Source organism: Urocampus carinirostris, chromosome 19 (assembly GCF_059441175.1).
Source record: "Urocampus carinirostris isolate Australia breed hairy pipefish chromosome 19, RoL_Ucar_1.0, whole genome shotgun sequence".
Taxonomy (NCBI): Eukaryota; Metazoa; Chordata; class Actinopteri; order Syngnathiformes; family Syngnathidae; genus Urocampus; species Urocampus carinirostris.
In genome coordinates, this window is record NC_142367.1 from 12,704,050 (window position 1) to 12,713,618 (window position 9,569).

At 39.2% G+C, this 9,569-nt stretch overlaps 1 pseudogene; it reads right to left on the reverse strand.

Moving 5' to 3' along the window:
- Nucleotides 1-252: 252 nt before the first annotated feature.
- On the reverse strand, nt 253-389 carry LOC148347355 (U2 spliceosomal RNA; annotated as a pseudogene).
- Between the last annotated feature and the right edge of the window lie 9,180 nt (nt 390-9,569).

Genomic DNA, 9,569 nt, shown 5'->3' on the forward strand with positions numbered 1-9,569 from the left:
TGTGAAATACAAAAATGGTGTACAAGTGTCTTCTTTTTAAGCACTGCTAAAATAAAATAAAACATTTTAAAGAATGAATCATATACAAATAATTCTTGGTTTTTAAGGGTTATTGATCTATCTTCGTTATTCATTATCCATTATCCGTTATCGGTCAGTTCATAATACGCTACAAAGCCTAGGAGCCGGGACACTTACTCTCAGCCAAAAGGCCATGCTTAGGTCCTAGCCCTAAAGCCTTGCTGCGATCATTGCGAATGCACCGTTCCCGGAGGTACTGCAATACCGGGCCGATGCGTGGAGTGGACAGAGCAAGCTCATATTCCATCTCCGAAATGCAAAAATCAAAGATAGTGACTTCATAGAAAGTACACAAAAGGCCAAGCTAAGGACCTAGCATCAAAGCCTTGCTAGTACTCAATTCTAGAACCACAGTTGGTGCACCAAACAGATAAAATAGATTATTAATAATAAAATTATAATAGAAGAAAAAAATATATATATATACACTGTGTATATAACAATACAAAAAAAAAATTAAACCGAAGCAACCAAACAAAAAAAATAATGTCAGCTTCTTATTGCTTGTGCTGCTTCCAGATGTGCGCTTTCATATTCAAGCGTTTAACCAATCACATTTCAACCATTACATGTTGCCAGGCTCAAAAATCTGCCCAAAGGCCTTCAAAAGCAGATCTGAAGGCCTACCTGAGGCATAACAAGTGACAAGGAAACTGTTGGTTAGCCAATCAGATTTCCAGTTGACGATATCAGGGCCTACTGGCAACAAATAAATGACATATGAATATACTTTACATTTTTTATGTAAAACACATTATGCCCAAAAACACAGTAAACATACATTCAAATATTTGTGGGTAAAATACAAAAAAAAATAACTTTTTTTATGGTCAACAAATTTAAAGTCAACAACCTAGAATCCCTGAAAAAACATGCATTAACCAATCACAAGAGGGAAAAAAGGGTTTTAAAGGAAACCAGCTATTGATCTGTGAGTGGCTGACTCTTTTCGTTCACTTCCAAGAGCCGGGCCATAGAGCCGGTTCGTTTGCGAACATTACCGAAGGCCTAGGTGTGAAATGCTAATACAATTCTAATATTTAATATCAGTTAATTAAAAAAAATAGAGTATTTTATCGAGCAGGTATTCTTTTGCGTCCATTAGGCATTGGCGGGATTCGAACCTTCTCCCCTGAATGATTGATGAGCTTTCAGGCCGCCGGCGTAATCCCGACCGACACTAAAAGTCTGTCTAGATTTAGCGGCATCAAATTTTTATCGGTGAGAGTGCGGCAGTGGAGCCCGGACTTCTCCTTTCCCAAAATGCACTCAGGTTTTTTATTTAACGAAAAAAAGTTGTTTTTTACTTGAAAAGCAGAAAAAAATCGACATCACAGGTCCATTGTGTTATATTTAACCACTAGATGGCACTGTAATGTCTAATGCAGATGAAAAGCAGTGTCAAATGAGCACAGCGTAGCAGCAAGATGCCAAACAAACATGGCGGCCTCTACTAGGTATCGAGTCCGCTGTGTAAAATAAATCAAATTTCTCGGCTTATAAATATTTTGATTTTGCATGCGTGCTTGCGGTTCTTTTATTCTACGGTGAAAATGGTGAAAGTAAGAAAAGGACCGTTTCAAATACAGTCCAAATGCTAACCAAAACCCCCAAAATGATAACAAACAGAAGTGTTTATTCGAGCGCATCTAAGAATTTCACAAACTTGCACGCGCAACCAAAAGGAGCTTGAAAGAGGATGCAATGATGATTACAGACAGAAGATGGCGTTGCCAAGTAGAATATCTTAAAAACTATTTACAGCACCTTTAATGAGATTCTTAAATTGTAAAACGTAAAACGTACAAGATTTTTGCAAACTATCTAAATTTATGTCATTATTATGGTCCAATTGTTTTTTGAGATAATGTATTTTGAAGACTGTGTCTCGTCTTTGACTTCCTGGGCTCTGACGTCATGTTATGCACACCAGCACCCTACCAAGCCTATTGGTTGACATGTTAACTAGTAGAAAAGGTTTTGAGTGTTTTAAGCAAAGTTTTGGTAGTTTTTGTGGAAACTGTCCAGGCGTTGTGTCGCTGGTGGGTAAAGCAATGGTACAACAAATGGAGAGCAGCCAAAACGGGGCGTACTGACAAAAAGAACACACAGAGCTAACAGGGACTAAACCAATCAGGACACGGCAGGCTAGCAGACTGCTATAGATGAAGAACCGGGACCGATTGGCGTAAAAAAAACGTGAGGCTGGCTGACCGAGAACATTCTGTAAGCAGCCAAGATAACCGCGAGCCACTGCAGCAACTAAGGAGAAAAAACAATGAGCACTGCAGGTTGGCCAGCTAGCCGACAGCTAACGGGGCTAACCTAGACCAAACAAAACTGGAAGCCTTCAGGATCCCGCAAGCTAATTGGGGAGCTATCTGCACAATATGATATTTATTGCAAGACAAACGACGAAAAATACTAAAGGAGAGGTCAAAATCACATACCTAAAATGAGACAAAGTCAAAAATGGAACGCTCAAGAGCGTTTTGCATCCACTAATCACTACAATCGCTGTCTGTTTTTCAATTTTAATTACTATAAATCTGCACTAGCTCATTCTCTATCCTCCATATGTTAAAAGTTAGCTACTAGCATTTCACTTTGTAAATCTATTCATTTAGCTATTTACCAAATGTTAGCATGATAACATTTCCCCAGTTAATAGATTAGAGAATGGGCTGGAATTTTTTTCAATGGTTTTAGGATTTGGTTTGATAGTGTTAGCTTAGTCACATTTTTCTCAAATTTTCTTAGCATTAGTACGCAGGTTAGCATAGTACCTTTTGGCATATTAGCTGAGTTTATCACCTCCAATTCTAATGTTAGCGCTACTCTCCATACTTATGCTGAGTCATTCTTTACCATTTTTATGTCAACGAAAGTGATTAGCAGCTAGCATCTCAGACATTCATATACAATATGTTAGCATGATAGCATTATCTTGTTAGTAGTTTAGAGTATGATGACATTTTTTTTCTCAATGTGACGTTAAATTCAACTGATTCTACGATTTGGTTTAGGATGCTAACATTTTGATCAATCCTCTTTAGCGATAGAACCTAGCTGAATGTTAGCGTTCTAGTTTTGGCCCTTTAGCTCTGTTTATGGTCTGTAATTTGAACATCTATACGAGTAAAATACTAATGCTAGCGCTACTCTCCATATTTATGCAGGTTCATTCTTTATCCTCTGCATGTCTTGATGTTAACATGTAATGGCTATCCGCTAGCATCTTAGCCATACACATTGTAAATAAACTCCAGTAGCTATATGCTAATGATAAAGGTTAGCATTATAGAATTTCCCCACCTAGTAGATTATAGGGTACAATCGGACATTTTTTAACATGAACTAAAATTTGAATTATTCTTCGATTTTGATTAAATAAGTTAGCATACTAACATTTTTATCCATTTTCCTTGGCGATTGTACACCTAATTAAATGTTAGCATGCCAGCTTTGAACACATTTGCTGCTTTTAGAGCCTCTAATGTGAACATTTATACAAGTAAAATTCTAATGCTAGCACCAAGTTTCAAGCTTATGCTAGCCAAGTAAGTAATTTTTACTCTTTTTCTACATTTGCCAACAATATATGAAAACGTTAGCATGATAGGATTTTCTCAATAGTTTACAGGTTTGTATTCCAATGTGACCTTAATTTGAACCACAATTTGTTCTAGCATATTTAGCATTCTAAAATTAGCATGAATTCTCCTTGGTGTTCGTAAACCTAGCTAAATGTTAGCATAGCAGCTTTTAACACATTTGCTACGAGGAAAACTTCCGTTTCTTATACAAATAGAAACGCTAGCGCCACATTCCATATTTGTGCAACGTTAGCGCCCTGCTAGCCCAGTAAGAGATTTCGACACTTTCCTCGGAGTTTTTTTATGCTAGCCGTTGGCAAACTGGTTGATTTCCCCCCCGATGCTAACGTGCATTATTGATGATCGCATGTCACCAGCGTTTTAGCGCCTCAGCGGGGGAGCGGCGTTCCCGATAGCGAGCGCCGCGTATCGAGCCCGGCGAGGAACATTTGGAGTGGTGCTAGCTTGAAAAGGAACGTCTCTTATGTAAGCGATATTTACAACCGTATTCCGCTTTTCGTCGACAACATGGCGGCAGCTGCGACGCGACCCAACATATGTCGCCATTTTCTAATTTATTCTCTTTGATCCGGCGCACCTGGCGGCCATCTTGGGGCTTGGAGTTTAGCACCTGAGCGAATAATAAGTGGAAATCTCTGCAATAAATGGTTCGTACAAGCAAATGTTTTTTACTATTATTTTTCTTTGAAGAAGGGAAAAAGGGGCAAAAGGAGAAAATAGACAAAAGGTAGGAAGAACAAGGGAAAGGAAAATGGGGTTAAAAAAGGAAAAAAGGGAAAAAAAGGGAAAATGGGAAAAATAAACAAGGAATTACGCAGGTAAAAAGAATGAGAAATGGGAAGAAAAATGAAAATAGAATGAAGGGGTTTAAAGAATGATAAGACAATTAAAAAAAATACATAAAGGGATAAGCAAAATAACCTAAAAAGGAGGAAGAAAAATGAAAAGAGGAAAAAAAGAAAACATTAAAAAGTGAGAAGAAAAAAAATGAAGGAAGAAAAGGGGAATAAAGAAATAAAGTTAAAAAGGGGGGAAAGGCGAAGAATCAAGAAAAAAAAGAAAGAAAAGGAGGAAAAATGCAAAAATTGGAAAAATAAAAAAACAGAAAAAAGGAAGACAAAAAAGGGAAAAATTGAAAAATGACAAGGGAAAAAAATTAAAAATAGGAAAAAAGGGGTAAAAGAAGAAAGAAAAAAAAAGAAAATGAAGAGGGCGAAGCAAAACGAAAAAGGTGAAAAACGCAAGAGAATGTAGAAAAGGAAAAAAGAGAAGATAAAGGACAGAAAAAAGGAAAAAAGGAAAAAAGAAAAAGCACAAAAAAGATGTAAAAAAAGGAAGATAAAAAAGAAGGTAATTATAAGGAAAAAAAAGGGGGAAAGGAAAAAAAAACAATGGTAGCGATTTGTGCATCCTCTTTGTATTGGTAGCTCACTGCACGCGTCGTTTCTACGGTTATCATGTTTTTGCTTCTCCCTTTAGCATCACACTGCCTTCTACCATAGCAAATAAACCTAGTTTAAAAAATACAGTATCACTGACTTGGAAAAGCTTTATGAAACACACGAGATTCCGAGCTTAATGAAGAGACATAGTAGGCAATAGTTCAGCCAACAGCATTACCGTAAATTCCGGACTATAGAGCGCACCTGATTTAAAGCCGCACCCACCACATTTTAAAGGATAACCGCTTTTGTACTTACACAAGCCGCACCTGTATATAAGCCGCATGCGCCCACATTACAACATGTAACACAATCACAAAAGTAACCCAAACCCGACTTTAAGTTCCGCGATTGTAACTGAATATAGAGTACACAGTTCAAAAACCACAGCCGGCAAAATGAACAGAAAATGATACCAGTACTTAACGTTTGATGCAGACCTGCAGAATCCGGGTGCCCGTTGAAAGTAATCCAAGGAAAAAAGTGTATATTTCCAAAGGTAAGGGTGGGAAAAATATATATCCACTATTGTCGGCCGCGTCCACAAACACGTCTCACCTTTACTCCACTTCCCGTCAGCCCGCGTTTGCCCCTCCCCTTCTTTCTCATTTGCCCGTGGAAAACATATCAGAATAAGTTTCTAAAATAAATACATTACAAAAATATACAGTTGCAAATACATATTATACATGGTTACACATATTCACGAAGAAAGACGGTACACTGAGAGAGTTTTCAAAGCTTTAATAATAATATAACCTTCATCCCAAACCGTGACTGTGACAGGTAGCAACACCCTACTAGCAACACGCTCGCAAAGTAGCAAATGGGTCTGTTAAAAAAATATACCGTACTTGTAAAAATCCCAGGAAACCATCTTTATCTTCCTCTTTATAACTGACGCCATCAAAGTCATCTTCCTCAGTATCGGAAAGAAACTTTTTCATATAGACGTCGTCCCACGCTCCCTTATTCCCAAACACGCTAGCGGCCGTTAGAAAAATTACATAAATTGGCCGCATCACTGAATAAGCCGCAGGGTTGAACGTTTGGGGAAAAAAGTAGCGGCTTATAGTCCGGAATTTACGGTATCGGTATTTTCTAAATGCAATGAAGCAAACCAATAGCATTTCATAAGATATTGACCAATAGCAGGCTGAGATTTGAAACATACTCGACATACAATGGAACACAAATTTGATGTTTTTGGGCAAAGGAAATCATGGGTTGCTGATGTCGTACAGTGTGGAAAATGCTGTAAAAAGAGGCTGAAAAAAACATCTTATTCCACAGAATAGAGTGAAAATGTCATCAGGCGGGGGCGCTGTATCCCGGGGGTCTACTAAAGGGTTAATCTTTTTACATTTATGTTCCGTCGACTGTTTTGAGGCTCGCGTGTCTAGCATCCGCTAACTCTGCTATTCGCGAAGAAACGCTAGCGGGGATGACTAAATAATTAAAGGGGCCCCGCCTCACCCCGACATCTACCCCCTGCTACCCCAGCCGTGCCCCCCTTGTTGGTGCAGTCTATGGCAGCAGCATCTTGAAGCGAACTGGATCAAACACACCGCACGGTTAGCTGTTCCCGAGCTAGCGTCGGGGGCGGGGTTTTAGCTAGCGTGCCAAGCGCCACCAGGTGCTTGTTTGTGTTCCTTTTGGTATAAAGCGCAAGCATCCATAACACGCCGTCACCTGCAGCCGCCGCTCTTTGTGATGGTGCTGGGCCGCCATGTTTTGTTGTGGAAATGGTTTCCCGCCACACTTTGGCGACGTGCCCGGACCCCCGCGGCACCCAGTTCAAGGCAGGTGTGATGTGGAGCGCTTCCTGTTTGTTTTCCTGGGGTCTTTCAGCGCTCCAGCTGAGCAATTTTCTCCACTCCTATTTGATGACAGGACACCGCCGGCCCTTCATCAGATCGTTATCAGCATCCGGCCCGTCGGATGATTTAATCCGACCGTCCGTAAATTTCAGAGTACAGTAATCCCTAGGTTATCGCGGTTAATGGAGACCAAAACCCACCGTGGAAAGTAAACTCGCTCCTTCATAAAAGCCCCCAAGGGGTCAAACTTACCTCGATTTGAGAGTATACGACTGTTACAAAATTACTATACAGTGGAACCTCGGTTTTCGAACGCCTCTCAGTTCGACCAAAAATTTCGAGAAATTCTTGCTTCGCTGTTCGGTCAAAAATTCGGAGTTCGAACGCCGGTAATGCGTGAGTGCGTACGCTAGGGTGCGATGCTGAGCGGCGTACGGGGGTAGATCGCCCCCACCCCTCGTGACCAAATGTTATCACGTGCGCACTTCTTTTTGCTTTCGCTTTTAATATCGGTGAACGGAGTGTTTTAGCCCCTAACTATGCCTCCGAAGAAGGTCGGTGCAAGCAGCACAGGTGAAAAAAGAAAAGTTGTTGGTACAACTATTACCTTTAAGAAAGACATAATAGCTAAATATGAAAGAGGTGTGCGAGTTTCCAATCTTGCTAGGGAATACAGCATGCGCCTTCTGCTGACCACCACATAATTCTTTTCTTTATCTTTTTTTTTTTACACGTTCATGTTAGCGTAATCTTTCGTACGGAAGATTACGATAACGGGAACGTACGATTAGCCTGGGTTAGCTTTATGATTAGGTTGAACATTCAGGTAAACATTCAGGGTGTTGGAACTGAGCCCAAAATTCGGGATGTTGGCACGGAGCCCCCTTTCCAATGAAGCGCTAGCCACTTGTGGTGCTAAATGACTTGTAAACGACCTGATTTTTTTCATTTTTACACGTTCATGTTAGCGTAATCTTTCGTACGGAAGATTACACTAACGCGAACGTACGATTAGCCTGGGTTAGCTTCATGTTTACGTTAAACATTCATGGTAAACATTCAGCGTGTTGGAACGGATTAAAATGATTTACATTATTTTTAATGGGAAAAATGATTTCGGTGATTGAACAAATCGGTTCTCGAACAGGGTTCTGAAACGGATTATGGTCGAGAACCGAGGTTTCACTGTATATCGACAAATTAAAAAAACACAGAATTGCAGTTTTTTTAGTTTCTTTTGTCTTTCATTAGCATATTTGGTATTGGAGTAATCCAAAAGTAATTGAAAGTAATCAAGTTAAAGTAACCCTACCCAACCCTGACTATACCTTTGAAGTTTGATGGCAGACACTCGTACTCCATTCTCCCATCGGACAAAAATTTCTTTCTTCAACTCGATGGTTATTCTCACTTCATTCCTTTTTTTTACCCTTATCGCTAACTTTCTTGAGACCCATTTTTATCTGGGAATAATCAATAAAATTCTCTGAATGACAATCAATTCTCAACAGGTGTATGACCGAGGATCACAAAATGGCCACTCATGTCACTTAGCCGCGCTGTTGCGTTGTGTTCGTGGGTGTTCGAATTTTGAGTTTTCAATACTGAAGTACAAATTACTAAAACATTTTTGATCCAATACCAATTTGTTTATATATACGTATGTAACGGGTGTAATAATAACTTTTGTTTTGTTGAAACTCATTGTCATTATATATATATATATATATATATATATATATATATATATATATATATATATATATATATAATATAATATAATATATATAATTTTATAATAACAGTTATTATTACACCCATTACAAGTACTGTATATATGATTTATATTTATATATACAGTATGTGTGTGTATCTACCACAATTGCATAAAAATGGCACAATCAAAACAGCTGCTTTTTGTTAAGGACTGAACTTAACTATTTACATGAAAAATCTAGATTTTTCACAACAATTAACCTCCGGGATATCAAATAAATTGTGGACTGAAACAAAACCCAAGTTTAAATCCAGTGTGCTGCTTGCATATGTGTTATATGGTCCAGAATCAAGAGTCTTCAGCTGGTACAAAATGCTGCAGCGAGGCGTTTAACTAGGACAAAAGAGTCCGATCACATCACGCCGATTTTGGCTAACCTGCATTGGCTCCCTGTTAGCCTAAGATGGGATTTCAAGGTTCTCTTAGTATTATACAAAATCATACATGGACTTGCTCCCTCATATCTTTCAGATCTGATTTCCCCCTATGTTCCGGTCCGAAGCCTTCGTTCTTAGAGCGCCGGTCTTCTGGTGATCCCAAGAGCCAAGAAGTGTTCCGCTGGTTCGAGAGCGTTCTCCATCCGGGCACCGGTGGTGTGGAATGCTCGTCCCACTGAGATCCGTTCTGCAACCTCAGTGGAAATGTTTAAATCTAAACTTAAAACACACTTCTACTCTATAGCATATGAATAACCTATACTTTTCTTGGACAATATCTTTGTATTATTTGTAATTGCAATATCCTTTGCTCTCTGGTCATCCTGAAAGGGGGATGCCACATGTGTGGTCCCTTCTCAAGGTTTCTTCATTTTCCTCATGTTGAGGTTTTTGAG